Raw genomic sequence first — 26,305 nt, 5'->3', positions numbered from 1 at the left:
ATGATTGGCACTCTCTCTTGGCGTCTCTGAGCCCTTTCAATGCAATGCAGAAACCCAACGTTTACACCCATTGCAGCCCCCATTATATGTGGCCACTCAAGGCTATGGCACTGAAAAATAAATCCAACTGCAAAGCTCTGGCCTGAAGCCAGAATACCTGTGCAAGCACTGAGTCAAAGCAGAAAGCTCTCTCCCTTTGTCTCTCTCCAAATCTCTCTCTCTCTCACACAAAAGCAGTGGAACAAAATGGCTGCCACCAAGAATGCAGGAAGTGTCCCCTTTAAATAGCGGCCCCCCAGGCCCACAGTGACTGGGAACCGTTCCACTCAACCAGTCGCTGGGCGCGCCAGGTGCAAAGGGGGGCGCCACTGAAGTTCCGGTTCGGGGCGCAGCAAGGGCGTTGCACCATGAAATTACGTCAGGATCTGCGCGTGCAGCTGAGCGGGCACTGCAGTTTTGCGCCGCCGATAATTCTTGACTCAAGTTTGCGAGAGGCGCAGATCGCGCCGCGCCCGGGCACTAGCCGCTTCGTGCCCCACTTCTCGCCCTCTTAAGGTGCTAGCGGCTGCCGCTAACAACTGAATTTCTATGCATTTGTGTCTTAATGCGAGGAGCATTCGTAATAAGGTGGATGAATTAGCTGCGCAAATAGATGTAAACTGATATGATATAATTGGGATTACAGAGACATGGCTCCAGGGTGACCAAGGCTGGGAATTAACATCCAGGGATATTCAATATTCAGGAAAGACATGAAAAAGGGAAAAGGAGGTGGGGTACAATTGCTGGTTAAGGAGGAGATTAACGCAATAGTAAGGAAAGATATTAGCACTAATAATCAATATGTGTAGAGCTGAGAGATACCAAGGGGCAGTAAATGTTAATGGGAGTTATATACAGACTTCCAAACAATAATGCTGAGGTTGGGGATGGCATTAAACAGGAAATTAAACACACGTGCAATAAGGGCACAGCAGTTATCATGGGTGACTTTAATCTACATATAGATTGGGCTAACCAAATTAGTAACAATACTGTGGAGGAGGAGTTCCTGGAGTGTATACGGGATGGTTTCCTGAACCAATATGTCGAGGAACCAACTAGAGATCAGGCAATCTTAGACTGGGTATTATGTAATGAAAAAGGAATAATTAGCAATCTTGTTGTGTGAGGCCCCTTGGGGCGGAGCGATCATAATATGATAGAATTATTCATTAAGATGGAGAGTGAAGTAGTTGGCTCAGAGACTAGGATCCTGAATTTAAATAAAGGAAATTTTGATGGTATGAGGCACGAGTTGGCTAGGATGGATTGGGGCACTTTACTTAAAGGGTTGATGGTGGATCGGCAATGGCAAACATTTAAAGATCGCATGGATAAACTACAGAATTTGTTCATCCCTGTTTGGCATAAAAATAAAACAAAAAAGTTGACACAACCGTGGCTAACAAGGGAAATTAGGGATAGCATAAGATCAAAGGAGAGGACATATAAATTGGACAGAAAAAGCAGCAAACCTAAGGATTGGGAGCAGTTTAGGATTCAGCAAAGCTGGACAAAGGGATTAATTAAGAGGGGGAAAATAGAGTATGAGAGTAAGCTTGCAGGGAACATAAAAACTGACTGTAAAACTTCTATAGATATGTGAAGAGAAAAAGATTGCTGATTTCCCGACGGTGGGAAATGCGAGCGGTGAGGCTATAAAAGGCCCCAGAGACCGGGCAGGCATCACAGCAGTAGCAGCAGCAGCGGGAAACGTGAACGGCGAGGCTATAAAAGGCCCCAGAGACTCAGGTAGGCGTACTAATCTCCAATCTCAGACAGGGAGAAAAGTAAAAAGTAATCGAAGTGTGACGTCACCAGAAAGCAGGTAAGTGATTGGTTGGTGAGTATTTCTCTCTTTTTTAAACTTGAACTCTGTGGTTTATACTTTCTAAGGTCTCTGTGTTGTAGCGGGGACTGTTGGTAAACCAGGGCCCTTAACTATATCATTTATCTGCAGTGTAATTGGCGGGATTTATTTGTTTAATTTAATTTCAATTAATTAAAGGGTAATTCATGGCAGGACAGCCAGGTGCTATGGTATGCTCCTCCTGCGTTATGTGGGAACTGAGGGACACTTCCTGTGTCCCTGACAACTATGAGTGCAGGAAGTGTGTCCAGCTGCAGCTACTGGCAGACCGCATTGCGGCGGCAGAGCAGCGATTGGATACATACTGGACCATTTGCGATGCTGAGTGTGTCGTGAATAGCACGTTTAATCAGTTGGTCACACCACAGATAAAGGTGGCACAGGCAGAAAGGGAACGGGTGACCAACAGGAAGAGTAGTAGGCGCAGGCAGGTAGTGCAGGGGTCCCCTGTGGCCAGCCCCTCTCAAACAGATATACCGCTTTGGATACTGATGGGGGGGATGGCTTACCAGGGGAAGGCAGCAGCAGCCAAATTCCTGGCACTAGGGGTGGCTCTGCTGCACAGGACGGGAGGAAAAAGAGAGGGAGAGCTATAGTAATAGGGGATTGTATTGTAAGGGGAATAGATAGGCATTTCTACGGCCGCAAACGAGACCCCAGGATGGTGTGTTGCCTCCCTGGTGCAAGGATCAAGGATGTCTCAGAGCGGCTGCAGAACATCTTGGAAGGAGAGGGTGAACAGCCAGTTGTCGTGGTGCATTTAGGTACCAACGATATAGGTAAAAACCGGATGTGGTCCTAAAAGCTGAATATAGGGAGTTAGGTGGTAAATTCAAAAATAGGACCTCAAAGGTAGTAATCTCAGGATTGCTACCAATGCCACATGCTAGTCAGAGTAGAAATAGAAGGATATTTCAGAAGAATACTGTGGTGTATGTAACCGTTCCACCTTTAAGAGAACTATTTTAAGAGATGCACTACTTTATCTTGGCTGCTGTATACTGTAATACCGGTGGTGACCACACCGGTATATAAGTGCTGTGTAATGATTTATTGGGCAGTTCAGCCCTGACCTTCGACTAGTAAAGACCTGTTAAAGTTATTCTTGTGGTCTGTGTGCAGTGATTCATATTAACCATAACTGGAACACACAGACATAACAGTGGCGACGAGTACGATCTTACCCTGCGGCAGAGACATATCCAAGGCAGTTTAACGGGCGTCGAGAAGAGGCATCCGCTCTCATCATCCTGCTGAGAAAAGACTCGGGTCTGAAGAGCAAGGAAGAATCCTGACACGAAGCCTTCCATCAGCAACAGGCAGTGATCATCCCTTCTATCACGGTGGTGGGTAAGCCGATCAGCGACGAGCAGCAAGTCGGCCACGTTGGCTGTGAAGTAAGGGAGGGAAAAACAGAGGATATAAGGGCGGAGAACTCGACCACGGCCGGGGAAAAGAGCCGGACAGAAGTCGGGGCCAGAGGCGCTGAGACTGGGGCAGCGTAAGGCACGGGAGCCGCGGTGAATGCAAACGCAGCCGGTGTAAAAGACCGGGCTGCAAGCGGGCTGGGAGACGCAACAGCGTCGAGAGAGAGCTCGACCGCGACTGGTGAAAAAGGCCGGGCAGCTACCGAGGCCGCGAGGCGCAGCGACTGGGACAGCGTAAGGCGCGGGAGAAAATAATTTTTTTTTTTTTTAAAACGCGGAGAACTCAGCCGCAGCCGGGGGAAAGGACCGGACTGCAAGAGGGGCTGGGAGGCACGATTTGAGAACCGCTGGGGAGGATGAATGCAGCAATACGGCAATCGCCATTACAGCCAGCGGGGGAGAAAAGCAAACGCGGGAAGCCGCCATTTTCATAGGCGGGGGAAGAAGACAAGCGCGGGAAACCGCCATTTAAAAAAAAAAATTAAAGAAAAATTTATTTTTGTTTCTCAAGAAGATTGCGAGGATGCCTAAGCGTGGTAACATCAACGATTTCGATCCCGATGTTGAAGATTGGGCCACGTATGTAGAACGCATAGAGATTTATTGTAAGGCAAATAAAATATCCGATGAAGATAAAGCACTAACCTTACTAAACTCAATGGGTGCGAAGACATACGGGCTATTGAAGCATCTTCTATCACCAGCTAAACCGGCGGATCAGGCTTTCGCTAATATTGTTGCTGTCCTGAGAAATCATTTGAACCCCACACCGCTGATGTTAGCGGAACGATTTAAATTTTATGCGAGAACGCAACTGAAAGAAGAAAGCAACACGGAGTATTTAATTGAACTGCGTAAGCTAGCGAAATACTGTCAGTTTGGGGAAAGACTGACAGAGGCACTGAGAGACAAATTCGTGTGTGGATTGTCGAAAGAAGGAACACAAAAGTGGCTGCTTGAAGAGAATGATCTTACACTTGATAAGGCTGTCACTATTGCAGCATCGCATGAAGCCGCAGCGAGAGGCACTGCCGAAATGCAGCTGAAGGCAGCGGTACTCAGCGTAGATCAAATGGCTTTGGGTACAGCGAAATGTTATTGTTGTGGAAAGACAACACACGATCGGAACCAATGCTGGTTTAAAAACCAGGAATGTAGAAAATGTGGCAAGCTTGGTCACATAGCTAAAGTATGCCGGTCAGGAAAGAAGACCAGCAACAAAAAGTCACCGCAAGAAAAGTGCAGAAAGGTACATAAGGTGGCTGAGAAGAGTTCGGATGAACAGAATTCGGATTCAGAGTCCAACAGCAAGGAACTGGGTAGTCTGAGAATTCACAATGTGAATAAGGAAGCTGACCTACAAACTATCTGGGTCACACTACAGATAGCAGGAGTCCAAGTGAAGATGGAATTGGACACCGGATCGGTGTTGACGGTCATGAATAAGCAAGATTACAAAAGGTTATTCACACATATTCCCCTACGGGATATGGAGATAGTATTGCAGACATACACGGGGCAAAGAGTATACCCCATCGGAAAGATAAAAGTCAAGGTGATACACAAGGACAAAGAACACCAAGGAATGGACTTATATGTACTACCTGAGGGAGGTCCACCACTTCTGGGACGGGAGTGGATCAGGAAAATAAATATGGACTGGCACTCCCTAAAAGCAATAACGGTAGATTCCGGAAAAAAAGATGTCAAACCTGAACGATTGTCCAGAATATTGGATGAGGCTAAAGAGGTGTTCCAACAGGGACTGGGAACACTGAGAGGAATTAAGGCAAAAATCAAGATTGCAGAACATGCAAACCCAAAATTTTTCAAAGCCAGACCGGTACCTTATGCGATACGACCTGTTGTGGAAGCTGAGCTGGAAGGGCTAGAACGTTCAGGAGTACTGTCTAAGGTGGACTGGAGTGAGTGGGCCACGCCCATTGTTCCCGTCATGAAGCGTTCATCGAGTAACAAGCCAGGGGAACCGGGGAAGGTCCGCATCTGTGGAGACTTCAAGATCACAGTGAATCCGGTGCTTCACACGGTGCAATATCCGCTTCCGCGGATTGAGGATATCTTTGCTTCATTGTCTGGCGGGAAACACTTCACCAAGATAGACCTGGCGCAAGCGTACTTACAGATGGAAGTTGAGGAAGAGTCGCGCCAGTATCTCACAATCAACACGCACAGAGGCTTGTATCGATATAATAGACTGGTTTTTGGAGTGGCTTCGGCTCCAGCAATTTGGCAGAGGGCCATGGAGCAGGTATTACAGGGAATTCCAAGCACTCAATGTTACTTGGACGATATCCTGATTACAGGAGATGACGATGAGGAACACCTTGCAAATTTGAAACTGGTGCTCACCAGATTGAAGGAATATGGACTTTGAGTTAATCGCCAGAAATGTGAGTTCTTTCAGAAACGGTTCTCGTACTGTGGTCATGTCATTGACCAGGAGGGGCTGCACAAGTCACCTGACAAGATCGAAGCTGTTGTGAAGGCTCCCGCTCCGGAAAATGTATCCCAGTTGAGGTCGTTCCTAGGGTTGATTAACTATTACCATAAGTTTCTGCCAAATCTATCCACAGTGCTGCACCCGCTGAATGCTCTTTTGCAGAAAGAAGTACCATGGAAGTGGAGCGAGGACTGTAAGAAGGCCTTTCGCAAAAGCAAGGCATTGATCACCTCAGAGGAAGTGTTGGCTCACTTCAACCCAACGCTACCTATTTGTTTAGCTTGTGATGCTTCTCCTTATGGTATTGGAGCAGTACTCTCATACAAGTTGCCAAATGGCTTGGAAAGGCCAGTCGCATTTGCATCCAGATCATTGACCTCCGCTGAGCGCAACTATGCTCAGATAGATAGGGAGGCTCTCAGCCTTGTGTGGGGAGTAAAGCAGTTTAATCATTACCTGCAGGGCCAGAAGTTTACACTGCTGACAGACCACCAGCCGTTGGTATCCATATTCAACCCTAAAAAGGGCGTTCCCATTATGACAGCGCAAAGGCTACAGAGGTGGTCCCTTTTCCTAGGGGCACACCAATATGACATAGAATACAAAGGATCAAAACAGCATGGGAATGCTGATGGTTTATCGCGCCTACCGTTGCCAACGGTAGAAGAGGCGCCTACAGTGGACCCAGTGGAGATGTTCCACTCAACCATAGTGGAATGTCTACCAGTAACAAATTCTATCATTGAAAAGGAAACGAGAAATGACCCGACTCTCTCACGAGTCTACGATTTAACGGTGAAGGGATGGCCAGCACATGGCGAACCACTGTTGCCAGCATTCTCGCAAAGAAGAGAACAGCTGTCAGTGTGCCGAGGAACCTTGATGTGTGGATCCAGAGCGGTGATTCCACCCAAACTCCAGTATAAAGTGCTAAAGGAGCTCCACGAGGGGCATCTGGGTGGAGTGAAAATGAAGAACCTAGCCAGAGCGTTTGTGTGGTGGCCAGGTATCGATGGAGACATCGAAGAAATGACCAAGAGCTGTCTAGGATGCCAGAAGGTCCAAAACGCCCCACCACAAGCCCCTCTACATCCATGGGAGTGGCCCTCATCTCCATGGCAAAGGGTACATATCGACTTTGCTGGTCCATTTATGGACTCAATGTTCTTAATCGCGGTGGATGCACACTCCAAGTGGCCGGAGGTAATAAAGATGTCCTCCACCAACACGGAAAAAACCATCACAGTATTAAGGACCATATTTGTCAGGAATGGGCTGCCGGAACAGATCTGTTCTGATAATGGACCGCAATTTGTGTCCGAAGAATTCAGGAAGTTCTTAAAAAGCAATGGGGTTAAGCACTACACGTCCGCCCCATACCATCCCGCCACCAATGGATTAGCTGAAAGGTTTGTCCAGACCTTCAAGAAGGCCATAAAGGCCATGGGTAATGAAGACATAAATCTACAACATAAGGTAGATAACTTCTTGTTTGCGTACAGGAATGCAACACATGTGGTTACAAACCAAACTCCCGCCATGATGTTTTTCAATAGAAGACTAAGATGCCGGCTGGATTTGATCAAGCCAAACATCAGAAGGGACGTAGAGAACCGGCAATTTCAAGGCATGAATGAAAGGCCAACTAGAACCTTCCAGATAGGTCAACAAGTTTTGGCCCGGGACTACTGTACCGAGAAATGGCAACCTGGAACTATTTGCACACGACTAGGACCGCTGATGTGTACCGTGGACATTGGTGAAAGCATAATAAGGCGCCATGCTGACCAGATCATAGAGTCATCCGAAAAGGGACAACCTACACCACAACTCTATACGCCTAATGATGAAGCAGAGATACCCATAGTATCTACCTCCGATCCGGTGATACTGGAACCAGATGAACCCGACACTGACATTCAAGCCGAGTCGACCTTGCCAAAAGAACCTACTACACCACCGAAAACTACTACACCACCGAGGCGTTATCCGGACCGAGTCAGGAAGCCTCCAGAGAGACTGAATCTGTGAACTGTTTTTACATGAAGTTGTGTATATATGTTATTATGTTATGTTTAATGGGGAATATATACTGTTAAGCTAAAAAGGGAGGATTGTGGTGTATGTAACCGTTCCACCTTTAAGAGAACTATTTTAAGAGATGCACTACTTTATCTTGGCTGCTGTATACTGTAATACCGGTGGTGACCACACCGGTATATAAGTGCTGTGTAATGATTTATTGGGCAGTTCAGCCCTGACCTTCGACAAGTAAAGCCCTGTTAAAGTTATTCTTGTGATCTGTGTGCAGTGATTCATATTAACCATAACTGGAACACACAGACTTAACAAATATGTGGCTAGAGTAATGGTGCAAGGGGGAGGGATTCAAATTCCTGGGACATTGGAACCGGTTCTGGGGGAGGTGGGGCCAGTTCAAACTGGACGGTTTGCACCTGGGCAGGGCCAGGACCGATGTCCTAGGGGGAGTGTTTGCTAGTGCTCTGGGGGAAGGTTTAAACTAAAATGGCAGGGGGGGTGGGAACCTGAGCAGGGGGACAAAGGAATGGAAACAAGGATAAAAGCAAAAGATAGGAAGGAGAAAAACAAGAGTGACAGGCAGAGAAATCAAAGGTTTAAATCAAACATGGCCACATTAAATAATAATTCTAAAAGATCAAAGAGCATTAAAATAACAAGCCTGAAGGCTTTGTCTCTTAATGCGAGGAGCATTCATAATAAAGTGGATGAAGTAGCTGCGCAAGTAGAGGTAAACAAATATGATATGATTGGGATTACGGAGACATGGCTCCAGGTTGGCCAAGGCTGGTAACTCAACATCCAGGGGTATTCAATATTCAGGAATGATAGGCAAAAGGGAAAAGGAGGTGTGGTAGCATTTCTGGTTAAAGAGGGGATTAACACAATTGAAAGGAAAGATATTAGCTCTGATGATGTAGAATCTGTATGGGTAGAACTGAGAAATACCAAGGGGCAGAAAACGTTAGTGGGAGTGAGATATAGACCTCCAAACAGTAATGCAGATGTTGGGGATGGCATTAAATGGGAAATTAGAGAAGCGTGCAATAAGGGCACAGCAGTTATCATGGGTGACTTTAATCTACATATAGATTGGGCTAACCAAATTAGTAACAATACTGTGGAGGAGGAATTCCTGGAGTGTATACGGGATGGTTTCCTGGACCAATATGTCGAGGAGCCAACTAGAGATCAGGCCATCTTAGACTGGGTATTATGTAATGAGAAAGCATTAATTAGCAATCTTCTTGTGCGAGGACCCTTGGGTCGGAGTGATCATAATATGATAGAATCCTTCATTAAGATGGAGAGTGAAATAGTTGACTCAGAGACTAGGATCTTGAATTTAAATAAAGGAGACTATGATGGTATGAGGTGCGAGTTGGGTAGGATTGACTGGGGAATGTCACTCAAAAGGTTGACGGTGGATGGGCAATGGCAAACATTCAAAGATCGCATGGATGAACTACAGAATTTGTTCATCCCAGTTTGGCATAAAAATAAAACAAAAAAGGTGACTCAACCGTGGCTAACAAGGGAAATTAGGGATAGCATAAGATCCAAGGTGAGGACATATATAAATTGGCCAGAAAAAGCAGTAAACCTGAGGATTGGGAGCAGTTTAGGATCCAACAAAGGAGGACAAAGGGATTACTTAAGAGGGGGAAAATAGAGTATGAGTGTAAGCTTTCAGGGAACATAAAAACTGAATGTAAACGCTTTTATAGCTATGTGAAGAGAAAAAGATTGGTGAAGTCAAACGTAGGTCCCTTTCAGTCAGAATCAGGGGAATTTCTAATGGGGAACAAAGAAATGGCAGAACAATTAAATACATACTTTGGTTCTGTCTTCACAAAGGAGGACACAAATAACCTCCCAAAGATGTCGGGGAACATAGGCCTAGAAATTCAGTTGCGTGCGCCAGCCGTTAGCGCCTTAGGAGGAGTAGATCTCGAGCGCTAGGCGCTTAGCGACCGGGCACAGCGCGACCTGCGCCTCCCCCCAACTTCAGTAGACATTTAGCGCCGGCACAAAGTCTTTGTGCGCGCTCAGCTGCGCGCGCAGATCATGACGTCATTTCCTCGTGCAACGCCCTTTGGGCGCCCCAAACCGGAACTTCAGTCACGCCGCCCCATTGTGCGCCTGGCGGCCCTAAGGACTGTGGAGTGGAATGGTGCACAGCCGATGTGGGCTGCGGGGAGCGCAAATTAAAGGGCACTTCCCCTGCACTATAAAGGCCAGCCATTTTGCAGCACTCACTCTTTTGAGACGGATTTTTGGAGAGAGACCAAGGTAGAGAGCTTACTGCTTTGGCCCAACACTAGGACAGGTATTTCTGGCTTCAGGCCACAGCTTTGTAATTCTCTTTGCCTTCATTGAGATTTCATTGCTTGCCAGCATGTTATGGGGGCTGTCAACGCTGGCTCTCAGCATTACGTCCAAAGGGCTCACAGACGCCGTGAGAGAGTGGCAGCCCTGGCTAGACGCAGAGGGGGCAACAGGCGTCGGCAAGGGACGCCTTACCCACTCAGGGTATACCGCCAGCAGTTCTCCTATGTCAACATGTCTGACGAGCAGTGTGTTAGTAGGCTGCGATTCAGAAGGGAGGTGGTCACAGAGATCTGCCAGCTGCTTCACAGAGATCTCCGGCCACAGCTGAGGTGCAGGACGTCTCTGTCGGTGGCAGTGAAGGTGACGGTGGCTCTGAACTTCTATGTCACCGGCTCCTTCCAATCCGCTGCTGGGGACATTGCTAACATCTCCCAGTTCGCCGTGCATTGCTGCATCCGCCAGGTGACCAATGCCCTTTTCAGAAGGAGACGTCAATTCATCTCCTTCCCCATGACCCTGGAGAAGCAGCAGCAGCGTGCAATGGGATTTGCAAGAATAGCGGACTTCCCCATGGTGCAGGGTGCCATTGACTGCACGCATGTGGCTTTGCGGGCACCGCTGGAGAATGCCGAGGATTACCGCAACCGGAAGGGCTTCCATTCCCTCAACGTACAGCTGGTGTGTGACCACAGGCAGCGCATCCTAGCTGTCAATGCCTGCTTTCCAGGCAGCAGCCACGATGCCTTTATCCTGCGACAGACAACTGTGGCTGACATGTTCCAGGCACAGCCTCACCCAAGGGGATGGCTTATCGGGGACAAAGGCTATCCTTTGTGTACCTGGCTCATGACTCCGCTCTGCGCGCCCAAGACCCCTGCTGAAGAGGCATACAACGAGAGCCATCAAGCGACCAGGAACATCATCGAACAAACAATTGGCGTCCTGAAGCAACGGTTCCGCTGCCTGGATTGTTCCGGCGGAGCCCTGCAGTATTTGCCGGAGCGAGTCTCCCATTTCGTCGTCGTCTGCTGCATGCTGCACAACCTGGCTATCCGCAGGACTCAGGCACTGCCACCTCAGGTTGGAGCACCACCTGAGCAGGAGGAGGAGGACCAGCACAGGAGGGACGCACAAGGTGCAAGGGCCCCCCGTCGGCGCCTTATTGAATGTAGGTTCTAGGCCCCCTGTCAGGGAATGGCTTGTGCCAATGAAAGAACATGAATGCAGCCGCTCCGCAAGCCCTCAGCCGGTTAAGGCAACCAAAACTTCAACGTTCAGACATGGACAATATGAATAAAGAAAATTGTTTATTGCACAAACTCAGAGCCCTTCCCACATGAAAAACAAAAACAGAAGAAACCCCCAAAAAACATTCAGACACATTACTCGCTCCCACAACCTGGAGATGATTAACAAAAGTGTGAAACAAAAATGACCGTCATCCTCGGCCTTCGTAAAAAACAAACATCACAGCCTCGGCCTTCAAACAACTAACATCAAATTCTCGGCCTCAAAAAACAAACACAACTGGGCACACATTCTACTCTTTGGCCCGCGAGGGCGATGCCTTGGGCATCTTTGTGTGGCCCCTGCCCGCCCTGCTGCTCCTCCTCAAAGTGAGCCCAGTGGCTGCAGCAAGGCTGGGGGAAGGCTCCTGAGGGGCACATGATGTGACGGCAGATGCCCTTGGGGGTCAGCCTAGACGAGCTCTGGCCCTCGAGGGGCCGGCTGGTGACTGCTGCAGCTGTGGCTGGGCAGCATCAGTCTGTCCAGCAGCTCGTGGCAGCTCCACTGGGGGAGTGGCAGTGGCGGCAGCAGGAATGGGGGCAAGCTGGCTGATGGCAGGCGCTCGCTGGTCGCCTGAGACACTGGCACTCGCCCGGGCCAGCACTGCAGCATGCGCAGCAATCTGCTGAAGGACAGACCGCTGTGCTGCTGCAGCGCGGCGGGTGCCCTGGCGATGCCTGGCTGACGGAGCGGGTGTGGCAGCAGTTAGTGCCCGTGTTGCCCTGGTCTGTGACCGCATCAGACCAGCCAGTGACTGGATGGCACCACTGATCATTTGGCTACTAATGGCCTGAGCTGCCCCGACTTCCTCCAGACTCCTGGCCTGAGCTGCCCCGAATTGCTGCAGACTCCTGTCCAGAGCTGCCCCGAATTGCTGCAGACTCCTGTCCTGAGCTGCACCGAATTGCTGCAGACTCCTGTCATGAGCTGCACCGAATTGCTGCAGACTTCTGGCCTGTGATGCCCCGAATTGCTCCAGACTTCTGGCCTGTGATGCCCCGAATTCCTTGACACTCTTCGGCAATGACTCTATGGCGTCAGGCATCCGTGCCACTACCCCCATGAGCTCCATGTGCCTGCGCTCCGAGTCGACCGCCATTTCCTCGCGGAGGCGCACCTCCTCTGCGCTGACCGTCGCCGGACTGGAGGCCGCACTCACCCTCTGGGGAGAAGGCCGCCGAGCTTCCCCACCCCTCCCGCATTGCTGCAGGCCGCTGGGCCCAGAACCTGCACTCCCCACCGACCCTTCCCCCAGGCTCCCCTCCAGGGAAGACGTGTCCCCTACATCGCCATGGGTTGGCGCGGCTGAGGGTGCCACTGATGGCCCGCCTTCCTCTTCCTCCTCCTCTTCCTCTTCCTCCTCCTCCTCCTCCGACGAGGGGCTGACACTGGCAGCTTCGGGGACATCCTCCTCACCTGGCGCCTCACCATCTGAAAGCAGGAAGGCAAAAGAGTAGCTTTTGAGTGAGGACAGGGCGTCTGCGAGGGAAGCATGAGTGGTGCCATTCACCGCATTGGTCGGACAGTGGCAAAGGATGTTGATCTGATGCGCAAGTGGAACGAGAGAGGTCCAAAAGGTCATGTCCTTACCATTGGTGCCCAGAACAGGGTCGGCATCTCCAGTGGCAACGGGGCCAATGACACGGACTCCCATGATGCGCTCCACGTGCTGGTCTAGGTCGGACAGCTCCTGGTGCCGAGGACCGCCTCCCCCGGTGGCAAGCTGGCTACGCTTATTGTTAGCCAGCCTGGCCTGCAAGAGAAAGGATGGCCTCTAAGTACGGTGTGTAGCCCTGATCTTGTCTGCACAGCCTCCCATGGTGGAATAGCTTGGACAGTGTGTAAAGTGCATAATGTGCAATTGATGGTCATGCCAGTCCCATAGCTGTGGGATGAGGGCTGGCCATTAGGGATTTCAGGTCCCTTTGCCTATAATGTCAGGTGCACATGCAAGGATGAGGAGGACACTGGAAAGGGTACTCACCCTGACAATCCTAGTGAGGTCATTAAACTTCTTCCTGCATTGTACAGGAGTCCTGCCAACCACACTGTTGGATGTCACCCTGTTGGAGACATCCCTCCAGGCTTTGCGGAAGACGCTGGTCACCGGTTTCTTGCCAGTGTCTGGAAACAAAATATGGCGTCTTCGCTCCACAGCGCAAACCAGCAGCCTCAGGTCAGCTTCAGTAAAGCACTGCGCTCTTTCCCGGGCCTTCTGCATCGTCCTGGTCGCTAAATAGGTGCAGCAGCAGTGCTCAGGCCTAGCTGGAGGGCTGCAGTGTCCAGGGCGTGGCAGCCAAACAACTCGACCCTTCCCCCTTTAAGAGATGGCCGGCGCCAGCGTGTCTGCCGTCGATCAACAAATGACCGCACCTGCGCTGCGCCCGGCCTCGGCGGTATCGCTCAGCACCGCCGGCTTTGCGCCTAAAGATAGTCGTGCATCGCCAGTTTTAGCGCTGCAGCACCCTCTTAGGGCGATGCAACTGAATATCGGCGAAGTGGCCTCGACTTTGCGCCGGGCGCAAACTTCAGCGGCCGCCCGACTTTACCGCCCCAAAAGTGGTGATACTGAATTTCTAGCCCATAGGGTCTAATGAAAGGGAGGAACTGATAGAAATCAGTATTTGTAGGGAAATGGTGTTAGGGAAATTGATGGGATTGAGGGCCGATAAATCCCCAGGGCCTGATAATCTACATCCTAATGTACTTAAGGAAGTGGCCCTAGTAGATGCATTGCTGGTCATCTTCCAAAATTCGATAGACTCTGGAACAGTACCCATGGATTGGAGGGTAGCTAATGTTACCCCACTGTTCAAAAAGGGTGGTAGAGAGAAAACGGGGAAGTACAGACTGGTAAGCCTGACATCGGTAGTGGGGAAAATGCTAGAGTGCATTATAAAGGATGTAATAGCAGAGCACTTGGGAAAAAGCGACCGGATCAGACAAAGTCAACATGATTTACAAAAGATAAATCGTGCTTGACTAATCTACTGGAATTTTTTGAGGATGTAACTGGTAAAATAGATAAGGGAGAACCAGTGGATGTGGTGTATTTGGATTTTCAAAAGGCTTTCGATGAGGTCTCGCATAAGAGATTAGCGTGTAAATTTAAGGCACATGGGATTGGGGGCAAGGTATTTTCTTGGATAGAGAACTGGTTGGCAGACAGAAAGCAAAGAGTTGGAATAAACAGCTCTTTTTCTGAGTGGCAGGCAGTGACTAGTGGGGTACCGCAGGGATCGGTCCTTGGACCCCAGCCATTCACAATATATATTAATGATCTAGACGAGGTGAGCAGATGTAATATCTCCAAGTTTGCAGATGACACAAAGCTGGGTGGGCGTGTGTGCTGTGAGGAGGATGCTGAGAAACTACAGTATGATTTGGACAGGTTGGGTGACTGGGCAGATGCATGGCAGATGCAGTATAATGTGGATAAATGCGAGGTTATCCACTTTGGTGGCAAAAACAGGAAGCCAGATTATTATCTGAACAGCAATAGATTGGGAGAAGGGGAAGTGCAATGAGACCTGGGTGTCCTTGTGCACCAGTCGCTGAAGGTAAGCATGCAGGTGCAGGAGGCGGTTAAGAAGGCAAATGGTATGTTGGCCTTCATAACGAGAGGATTCGAGTACAGGAGCAAGGATGTCTTGCTGCAGTTGTACAGGGCCTTGGTGAGACCACACCTTCAGTATTGTGTGCAGTTTTTGTCACCTTATCTGAGGAAGGATGTTCTTGCCATGGAGGGAGTGCGGCGAAGGTTCACCAGACTGATAACTGGGATGGCAGGAATGACGTATGAGGAGAGATTGGGTCGATTGGGCTTATACTCGCTGGATTTTAAAAGAATGAGAGGAGATCTCATTGAAACTTATAAAATTCTAACAGGACTAGACAGACTAGATGCTGGAAGGATGGCGGGGAAGTCCAGAATCAGAGGTCACAGTCTAAAGATAAGTAGTAAGCCATTTAGGACAGAGATGAGGAGGAATTTCTTCACCCAGAGAGTGGTGAACCTGTGGAATTCTCTACCACAGAAGGCAGTTGAGGCCAATTCATTAAATATATTCAAGAAGGAGTTGGATATATTTCTTAAGGCTAAAGGGATCAATTGTTATGGGGAGAAAGCAGGGACAGGGTACTGAATTTGGATGATCAGCCATGGTCTCATTAAATGGCGGAACAGGCTCGAGGGGCCGAATGGCCTACTCCTGCTCCTATCTTCTATGTTTCTATGTTTCTATGCCTGCGCTCTTTTTACGAGCGGGAGTTAAACTTTTCGGGCTTTATTGAATTTCTAGGCCTATGTCTGCAATTAATCTGCAGCTGCTGGCAGTGCATTGCGAATGATAGCTGTTACTTCATTGCCCAACTAATGACAAGTGCAGATTTGTGCACTCTGCCTAAGTGCCTGGGATATTTCTTCTCTGTTCCTACAACCCACAATGGCCCAGAAATTCGGGTCTTCACGGGTGAGTACGCATGGGGCACTCACCCGTAAGCCCAATGGAAGTGCTGGTTTCGTGCATGCACTGCGCATGCGCAGGAAACCGGCACATCCGTTCCCCTGAAGGGGTTCAGAAGTCAAACGCGTGCGCTGGAGAGGCAGCGCGTGCGCATCGAATTTACGTTTTTTTTGCAGGTTTTCCCGGGTGGTTAAGTCTCCAGAAGTTAGACATGTAAAAAGCTGTCGCAAGGCTTGCTTTTTACAAGGTAAGTGGTGAATTTATTAAAATTAAAACATTTTTTCCACAGGTTTATTATTTTTAAATACTTTAAAGAAAGGTAAGTTTATTTTTAGCCCCATTAAAAAATGTAATAATTTTTTTCAAAAATTTATATTATTGTTTATAATAGTTATTTCTTGTAATTTATAGTATATTTTTTAAATTATTTTAAGATTTAGTGATGCTTTGGGGCTTATAGTATTTATAGGTTTGACAGGTCTTCCTGTCAAACTTATGAATGAAGCATTCCCTGCCACCATTGGTTCTCCGTGGCCCACGTGATCCCAGGGGATGCATCGAACTAACTGCACCGCTGGGATGCGCAAGCACTGCGCGCCGGCAGTTGGAGGAGGCCCAGGATCGCATTTTCACGGGGGCCCACAGCTCAACAGCCGGTGCGCAAGATAATTGCAGGTCGGAGGCTTACACCCGCGGGAAGCCCCCGACCCGAATTTCTGGGCCAATATCTGAGCTTCGGCCTTGTTTTCTCCCATAAATTAAGTCTGAAGATTATATTCTGGCATTCATCATTTCAATCAAAGAACGGGGAAAATGGTGGAAGAGAAGATTGTTCCACATAAAGGAAATAGGGGGAGGTTGGAGTTTAGAGGTGTTGAGAGAACCAACATGAAGGAAAAACCTACTTGACCTCGTCCTCAGCAGTCTACCTGTCACAGATGCAACTATCCATGACAGCATTGGTAGCAGTGACCACCGCAAAGTCATTGTGGAGACGACGTCCCATCTTCACACTGAGGACATCCTCCATTGTGTTGTGTGGCACTACCACCGTGCTGAATGGGAGAGATTCAGAACAGATCTAGTAGCTCAAAACTAGGCATCCATGAGGTGCTGTGGGCTATCAGCAGCAGCATAAGTGTATTCCACCACAATCTGTATCCTCATGGTCCAGCATATCCCTCACTCTACCATTACCATCAAGCCAGGGGACCAACCCTGGTTCAATAAGGAGTGTAGAAGAGCATGCCAGGAGAAGCACCAGGCGTACCTAAAAATGAGGTGACAACCTGGGGACGCTGCAACTCAGGACTACATGCATTCTGAAAAGCGGAAGCAGTATGCTGTAGACAGAGCTAAGTGATCCCACAATCAACGGATCAGATCAAGGCACGCAGTCCTGCCACATCCAGTCGTGATTGGTGATGGATCATTAAACAACTAATAGGAGGAGGAGGCTCCATGAATATCCCCATTTTCAATGATGGTGGAGCCTAGCATGTGAGTGCAAAAGACAAAGCTGAAGCCTTTGCAACCATCTTCAGCCAGAAGTGATGAGCCACCACAGAAGCCACTCTTCAGGCAATTTGGTTCACTCCACGTGATATCCAGAAACAGCTGAGCACACTGGATACAGCAAAGGCTGTGGGCCTCAACAACATCCCGGCTGTCGTACTGAAGACTTGTACTCCAGAACTAGCTGCGCCTCTAGCCAAGCTGTTCCAGTACAGCTATAACTCTGGCATCTATCTGACAATGTGGAAAACTGCCCAGGTATGTCCTGTCCACAAAAAGCAGGACAAATCCAATCTGGCATATTACCGCCCCATCAGTCTACTCTCAATCATCAGCAAAGTGATGGAAGGTGTCATCAACAGTGCTATCAAGCAGCATTTACTCAACAATAACCTGCTCACTGATGCCCAGTTTGGGTTCTGCCAGGACCACTCAGTTCCAAACCTCATTACAGCCTTGGTCCAAACATGGACAAAAGAGCTGAATTGCAGAGGTGAGGTGAGAGTGACTGCCCTTAACATCAAGGCAGCATTTGACCGAGTGTGGCATCAAGGAGCCCTAGTAAACCTGAAGTCAATGGGAATCTGGGGGAAAACTCTCCACTGGCTGGAGTCATACCTAGCACAAAGGAAGATGGTTGTGTTGGTTGGAGGTCATTCATCGCAGCCCCAGGACATCGATGCAGGAGTTCCTCAGGGCAGTGTCCTAGGCCCAACCATCTTTAGCTGCTTCATAAATGACCTTCCCTCCATCATAAGGTCAGAAATGGGGATGTTCCCTGATGACTACACAGTGCTCAGTGCTATTCGCAACTCTTCAGATGATGAAGCAGTCCATGCCCATATTCAGCAAGACCTGGACGACATTCAGGCTTGGGCTGATAAGTGGCAGGTAAAATTAGTGCCACACAAGTGCCAGGCAATGACTAGCTCCAACAAGTGAGCATCTAACCACCTCCCCTTGACATTCAAACCATTACCTCGCCGAATCCCCCACCATCAATATCCTGGGGGTCACCATTGACCAAAAACTTAACTGGACCAACCACATAAATAGTGTGGCAACAAAAGCAGGTCAGAGGCTAGGTACTCTGCAGTGCGTATCTCACCTCCTGACTCCCCAAACCTTTCCACCATCTACAAGGCACAAGTCAGGGGTGTGATGGAATACTCTCTACTTGCCTGGATGAGTGCAGCTCCAACAACACTCAAGAAACTCAACACCATCCAAGGCAAAGCAGCCCGCTTGATTGGCACCCCATCCACCACCTTAATCATTCACTCCCTCTACCACCGGTATAACGTGGCTGCAGTGTGTACCATCTACAAGATGCACTGCAGCAACTTGCCAAGGCTTCTTCGGCAGCACCTCCCAAACCCACGATCTCTACCAACTAGAAGGACAAGGGCAGCAGTCGCATGGGAGCACCACCACCTCCAAGTTCACTTCCAAGTCCCATACAATACAGATTTGGAAATACACCTCCGTTCCTTTATCGTCCATTATCACACGGACTGCAGTGGTTCAAGAAGGCAGCTCACCACCACCTTCTCAAGGACAACTAGAGATGGGTAATAAATGCTGGCCTTGCCATCGAGTCAAGAGCTTTTGACAGATGGAATATCAGCGTTTGACAGCACTTTGAAGCTGTCAAACACTGACAATCTATACTCTAAGTTAATTCCTTCCTCCCATGCTGATTTAGAGATCTCTCCAGAACAGAAAGCTGGATGCTGCAACTTTTGACAGCTCACAGCCATTCTGCTTTCTGTGCCGGTGAGATGAGGGACTCCTAAGGCCTGAAGGTAGGAAGGCTGTAAAGGTAAGTAAATGTAAATAAAACCTCTTTAAGCACTTTACACACACCAAACACACTTACCTCTGCACTCATGCACCCATCACTCACCTGAACACCAGACATCTCAAACCTTCCAAGACTTTCAGCCCGACGGTCCGCCTCGCTAACTTGGCGTGGTTTGGAGCCGTTGGGAATCCCACACTTCAGGAATAAAAATAGGGATTAGGCTAAAAACTGTCTGTTAACTACCTGTTAACAGGCAGTTAATTGGCACTAATCCCCTTCCCGCCTCGGGGAGGCGGCTCCCAGCACAGGTCGGGTATCCGCCTCCTTTGAAACTGGCATGGAGGCGAGTTGGGGGCGGGATGGGTTCGTGCCCCCAGATTTCGAGATTAACCCACCACACGCCTCCAATCCCGCCTCCACGGCCCAATGAAAATCCTGCCCATAGAGTCATAGAGTTATACAGCACAGAAAGAGGCTCTTCGGCCCATCGTGTCTGCACCGGCCATCATGCCCTGTCTATTCAAATCACATTTTCCAGCACTTGTATGCTATGGCGTATCAAGTGCTCATCTAAATGCTTCTTGAATGTTGTGAGGATTCCTGCCTCTACCACCCTTTCAGGCAGTGAGTTCCAGGTTCCAACCAGGTTTAAAAGTTTTTCCTCAAATCCCCTCTAAACCTCCTGCCCCTTACCTTGAAACTATGCCCCCTGGTTATTGACCCTTCTACTAAGGGGAAAAGTTCCTTTCTATCTACCCTATCTATGCCCCTCACAATTTTGTACACGTCAATCAGGTCCCCCCTCAGCCTTCTCTGCTCTAAGGAAAACAACCCCAGCCTGTCCAGTCTCTCTTCATAGCTGAAGCGCTCCAGCCCAGGTAACATCCTGGTGAATCTCTTCTGCACCCTCTCCAAAGCAATCACATCCTTCCTATAATGTGCCAGCGACACTCACATCCCATAAACGAATAAAGGAAAAAGAAGAAGTATTAAAAAGTTACTCATATTTTACATTGATCTATACCTAGGAAGGGGAGGAAAAATTGGCAGTAGTGTGAAATGTGCTTGCAGCAAATCAGTATCTTGTTTAACGCCGTGCTTAATCTCCTCTTCCATTGACTTCAATGGAAAAGAAAATCAGCCATTTTGTAAAACGGTACTACTGGTGAAAACCAATTTCACCCTGTGTGTTCTTTTAAACGCTTTTTCGATTTCTCTAGAAATATCGACTAGAGGAAATTTTTCCCCATTCATTTATGATGTTGCTAGACATATAAAGATCAATATGGTTATAGAAAAGTTAGATGCCCTAATAAGTACCTGTTCCCAAATCATGAGACATAAACGAAGTACAGGCTGAAATTAATGAAGCTTTAATTAACTTATTACTACTTTCAGGAGGGATTCCTGAGGAGTGCAAAACGTCTAATACAACCTCTTTTTTTAAAGTTAAGTGGCATACCTGGCAACTATCAACCAATAGGTTTAATACCAGTTCTAGAAAAATTCTTTGAAATGATTTTGAGGAAGCTAATGGACGAAAACTTTTGAAAAAATCCAAGGGAAAGAACCTCTTTTGTGTTTAGATTCTAAATAAACTCTAGGGCAAAGCATATAGAGGAAAACCAGGCAGGAAATATCACACACTCACAACGAAGCCTGCATGAGTTCCTGTTTATTTAAATGAATGGATGAAATAATCAGGTGGGCTTCACTAAAGGCGTGCGCGCTTCCTTTCAACCCCACCCCATTATAAATTGTTGTGCTCTGTCTGATGTGCCTCAATGAATCCGAGACTCGACGTTAACGGAGCAAAGCAAGGCTTTTATTAACTCAGAAAATAATACACATTGGAGAAGTGTCTCTCATCCAGAGATCTGCTGTACTGCTGTGAGACACGCTGGGGCTTGCTTAAGAAGGGGCCAGGTATGGGCGGAGCCCTACACACAATACAATACAGGTAAGGAAATGAAACTGAAACTAAACTAAACACAGGGAATACAGTGCCTGATGAATGGCATATTTCATCACATTCACCCCTTCTACAGATTTAGTCTGTTCGGGGGTTTGATAGTCCTCTGTGACCGACATAGCTGTTGTGGTGCCGCGGGTGTCGGCTGGGTGTCCCCGGTGGCCTCCTGGGTCTCTGCCGGGGGCGCCGCCAGGGTTGTTGAAGGGGTAGTTGGTGGGGGCACCGTTGGTCGATGTCCTTCCGGGGGTGGTGAAAGGACAGTGGGTGGGTAAGAATTGCTGTGATCATTGTTGCTGTTGTTGTCGTGGTTGTTGTCGTTACCGGCTGAGGCGATGTCTTTTATGGACACGGTGACCTCCCTTCCGTCGGCGTGCCGGACATACGCGTATTGGGGGTTGGTGTGGAGTAGGTGCACTGACTCCACGAGGGGGTCCGTCTTGTGGCCCCTCACATGCCATCGTACAAATACCGGATCTGGGGTGGAGAGCCATGACGGCATGGATACGCCTGAGGTGGATTTCCGGGGAAAGACAAACATTCGTTCATGAGGCGTGGCATGAGTGGCAGTGCACAATAGCGACCGTATCGAATGGAGCACATCTGGGAGGACTTCCTGCCAGCGGGAGACAGGGAGGCCCTTGGTCCTTAGAGTTAGAGTGACTGCTTTCCATACTGTCCCGTTCTCTCGCTCCACCTGGCCGTTACCCTGGGGGCTGTAGCTGGTGGTACAGCTCGTGGCGATCCCCCTGGACAGCATGTACTGGCGTAGCTCTTCACTCATGAAGGACGCCCCCCTATCCGTATGGATGTAGCTCGGCATACCGAACAGGCAGAACAGGCTGTTGGTCATGTCTGGGCAGGGGAAGGCAAATGGGAAACGGGAGTATTCGTCCACAATGTTCAGGAAGTAAACATTGCGGTCGACTGACGGGAGGGGGCCCTTGAAATCTAAGCTGAGCCGCTCAAAGGGCCGTGTAGCTTTGATTAAGTGGGCTCTATCTGGGCGGTAGAAACGAGGCTTGCACTCAGCGCAAGTGCGGCAGTTCCTGGTCAGAGACCGAACTTCCTCAATCGAGTAGGGTAAGTTGCGGGACTTTATGAAGTGGAACAGCCATGTGACCCCTGGGTGGCAGAGGTCGTTGTGGAGGGTCTGTAGCCGATCCCCGGTGGCGCTGGCACACATCCCTCGTGAGAGGGCGTCGGGGGATTCGTTAAGGGCCCCTGGCCGGTAAATGATGTCATACTCGAAGGTGGAGAGCTCGATCCGCCACCTAAGAATCTTATCATTTTTAATCTTCCCCCTCTGTTTATTATTGAACATAAACGCTACCAACCGCTGGTCGGTAAGTAGGGTGAAGCGTTTGCCGGCTAGGTAGTGCCGCCAGTGGCGCACTGCCTCCACGATGGCTTGGGCCTCCTTTTCCACGGAGGAGTGTTTGATCTCGGGCCCTTGGAGGGTCCTCGAGAAGAAAGCTACGGGCCGCCCCGCCTGGTTGAGGGTGGCCGCCAAGGCAAAGTCAGACGCATCACTTTCCACTTGAAAGGGAGTGTTCTCGTCCACTGCCTGTAGCGTGGCCCGCTCAATATCCCACTTAATGCTTTTGAAGGCGGCGTGGGCCTCAGCAGAGAGCGGAAAAGAGGATGCTTTCAAGAGGGGGCGGGCTTTGTCGGAGTAGTTGGGGACCCATTGGGCATAATAAGAAAATAACCCCAGGCACCTTTTCAGGGCTTTGGGAGTGTTGGGCAGGGGGAGCTCCCGTAGGGGGCGCAATCGGCCGGGGTCTTGTCCGATTTCCCCATTCTCCACCACGCTGCCTAGTATGCAGAGGCGCGTGGTGTTGAAAACGCACTTGTCCTCGTTGTAAGTGAGGTTGAGTTTTTGTGCGGTTTTCAGGAACCTCTCGAGGTTCGAGTCATGATCCTGCTGATTGTGACCGCAGATGGTGACGTTGTCGAGGTAGGGGAAGGTTGCCTGCAAGTGGTGGTCATCGCCCATGCGGTCCATCTCCCTCTGGAAGACCGAGACCCCATTCGTCACCCCAAAGGGGACTCTGAGGAATTGGTAGAGGTGTCCGTTCGCCCCGAAGGCGGTGTACAGGCGGTCCTCTGGTCTGATAGGGAGCTGGAAGTACGCTGACTTGAGGTCGATGGTGGAGAACACCTGGTATTGGGCGATTTGGTTCACCATCTCGGATATGCGGGGTAGCGGGTAGGCGTCTAGCTGGGTGTATAGATTAACTGTCTGGCTATAATCTATCACCATCCGCTTCTTCTCGCTACCCCTCACCACCACCACTTGGGTGTGCCACGGGCTGTTGCTGCGTTCGATAATGCGCTCCTTCAGGAGCCTGTCTACCTCGGTCGCGATAAACCGCCTGTCCTCCCAGCTGTACCTCCTGCTTTTGGTCGCTATTGGCCGGCAATTGGGAGTAAGGTTCACGAATAGCGAAGGCCGCTTTACCTTCAGGGTAGCCAGACCGCACACTGTGAGGGGCGGCTGGGACCCACTGTAATTGAGCGTGATGCTTTGGTGGTGGCACTGGAAATCCAGGCCCAAGATCACGCTCGCACATAGATTCTTCATGATTAGTAATTTAAATTTATCGTATACAGTTCCGTTAACGGACAATTGTACCACGCAGTAACCCATAATGGTCGATGTCTTGGTTTTATCAGCCATAGAGATGGTGCCCCGAGCAGGGACCACCGTTAGAGAGAGTTGTTGTGCAAGTTCAGGGTGGATAAAACTCTCTGTGCTTCCACTGTCAATTAAACATTTAACCCCGCACCCGTTTACCTCGATGTCCACCATTGATTTGGATAGCGGGTGTGGTCTGGTCTGCTCCACTGTGACCGATGCCACTGTAGGGCCCTGATCAAGACAAGATGGCGTCCACGCTGTCTGCTCACAAGATGGCAGACCCCACGAGGTCAGGCAAGATGGCGTCCAAGATGGCCGCTCCCACAGCGCACACGCGGCGGTGGCGGGTTTTCCAGCGGGATTCCCTCTGCACACCTTCCTGAAGTGCCCCTTCTTACCGCACTTAAAGCAGGTGGTGCCTTTCGCCGGGCACAGGTTTCTGATGTGCTTCGGCTGCCCGCAGAAGTAGCAGTTGGGGCCCCGACACGTCGCGGCTGTCGTAGGGCTTCTGGGGGGAGAGCGGGGCCCCGACGGTGTCGGGCTGCCGGGCGGGGAAGATGCCTTCCAAGATGGCGGCGCCCTTGGTGCACACGTGGTGGCGTGGGCGGCGCGGGCCGAAGAGTAGGCGTCCGAGTTTCTCTGGGCCACATCCAGGGATCGCGCTGTGTCCACAGCCTGTTTCAGGTCCAATCCCGTTTTTTCCAGTAGTCTCTGCCGGATGTAAGTGGAGCTGAGGCCTGCGATAAAGGCATCACGAACAAGCTCTTCAGTGTACACTGCGGCTTTTACATCTTGGCACTTGCAGTCTTTGCCAAGCGTTTTCAGGGTGACTAGGAACTCATCCAGCGATTCCCCAGGTCGCTGTGTGCGAGTAGCGAGCAGATGCCTAGCGTACACCTCGTTCGTAGGCTGCTGGTAATGCGCCTTTAGGATGTCACAGGCGGCCGAGTACGTGTCGGCGTCTTGGATGAGGGGGTAAACCCGGTGGCTTACCCAATTCTGCAGGATTCCGAGTTTCATACTCTCAGCGTCCGTAGCGCCTGTGATGGCTGCGGAATTGTCCAGGAAGAATTCCATACACTTAAACCAGTGTCCGAATCATGTCGATGCGTCCGAAGCATGCGGGTCCAAATCCAAACGTTCGGGTTTCAAGAGTTGGTTCATTGCGTTGAAAATTGAGTTAATAAAATTGATGTGCCTCAATGAATCCGAGACTCGACGTTAACGGAGCAAAGCAAGGCTTTTATTAACTCAAAAAGTAATACACATTGGAGAAGTGTCTCTCATCCAGAGATCTGCTGTACTGCTGTGAGACACGCTGGGGCTTGCTTAAGTCGGGGCCAGGTATGGGCGGAGCCCTACACAGAATACAATGCAGGTAAGGAAATTGTTGAGTCTGAGTGTCCCAGATATGCTTATTCTAAATCACTGGACACAGACAACAAGAATAACTTAAACAGGTCTTTACTAATCGAAGGTCAGGGCTGAACTGCTTAGCAAATTACTACACAGAGTTTATATACCGGTGTGGTCACCACCGGTACTACAATATACAGTAGCCAAGAGAAAGTAGTCCATCTCTTAAGGTAGTCTCTTAAGGTGTTACAGGTTACATACACCACAGAAATGAAACTGAAACTAAACTAAACACAGGGAATACAGTGCCTGATGAATGGCATATTTCATCACACTGTCCAAGTGGTTGCTTAATGCCTAAATGCAAAAAAGGAAAGTCACAGGAGGTAAAGTAAGATGCGAAATAGAAAATCGACTTAAAAACAAGATGTGCCTGGGGATGAGAGTATCGTAAACAAAATCTCCAAGTCTGCAGTTGACACCAAAAAAATAGGCAGACAGTGCAACCAGATTTAGAAGATTTAGGTTATTAGGTAACAGGGGGAATAGATAGCAGATGCAGTTCAATGTGAATAAGTGTACAATAATATTAATGGGACCAAGGAACCAAAAACGGAGTACATGTGATACGAAACAGTGGTACCTTCTGCTGATAGGAAAAAAGATCTAGTAGTATAGTGGATAAAGCTATGAGCCTGCAACATAGTACTTAGCCGCAGTTAAACAAAAGTCAAATAAGATGCTTGGCTGCATTAGCAGAAGGTTAGAATATGAATCAATGGTGGTGTATTGCTACTGTATGATGCATTGGTCAGACCCTACCATGCACAGTTCTGGTCAGCTCATCTTGGAAAGATACTAGGGCCTAAAAATTGGATATGGCCCAAAAATGGGCGGTGTCATGACCCAGCACCAGATCAAAGTGGTCTAGGAAGCATGCAAAATTCGCACTCAGTACTTATTTACATGATTATGGTCCTGATCTGAGTGCTAAAATCGCTGCTCATTGGCTGAATGCTCAACAGGTGGGCCAATATCGGTTGCAGTCTATTTCCAAGTCATGTTTGGCCTAGGCTTTCTCCACTACTTAAAG

Source organism: Somniosus microcephalus, chromosome 10 (genome assembly GCF_052327205.1).
Source record: "Somniosus microcephalus isolate GS21.2 chromosome 10, FLI_Smic_1.0, whole genome shotgun sequence".
NCBI classification, from domain to species: domain Eukaryota; kingdom Metazoa; phylum Chordata; class Chondrichthyes; order Squaliformes; family Somniosidae; genus Somniosus; species Somniosus microcephalus.
This window is presented reverse-complemented; position numbering follows the sequence as displayed.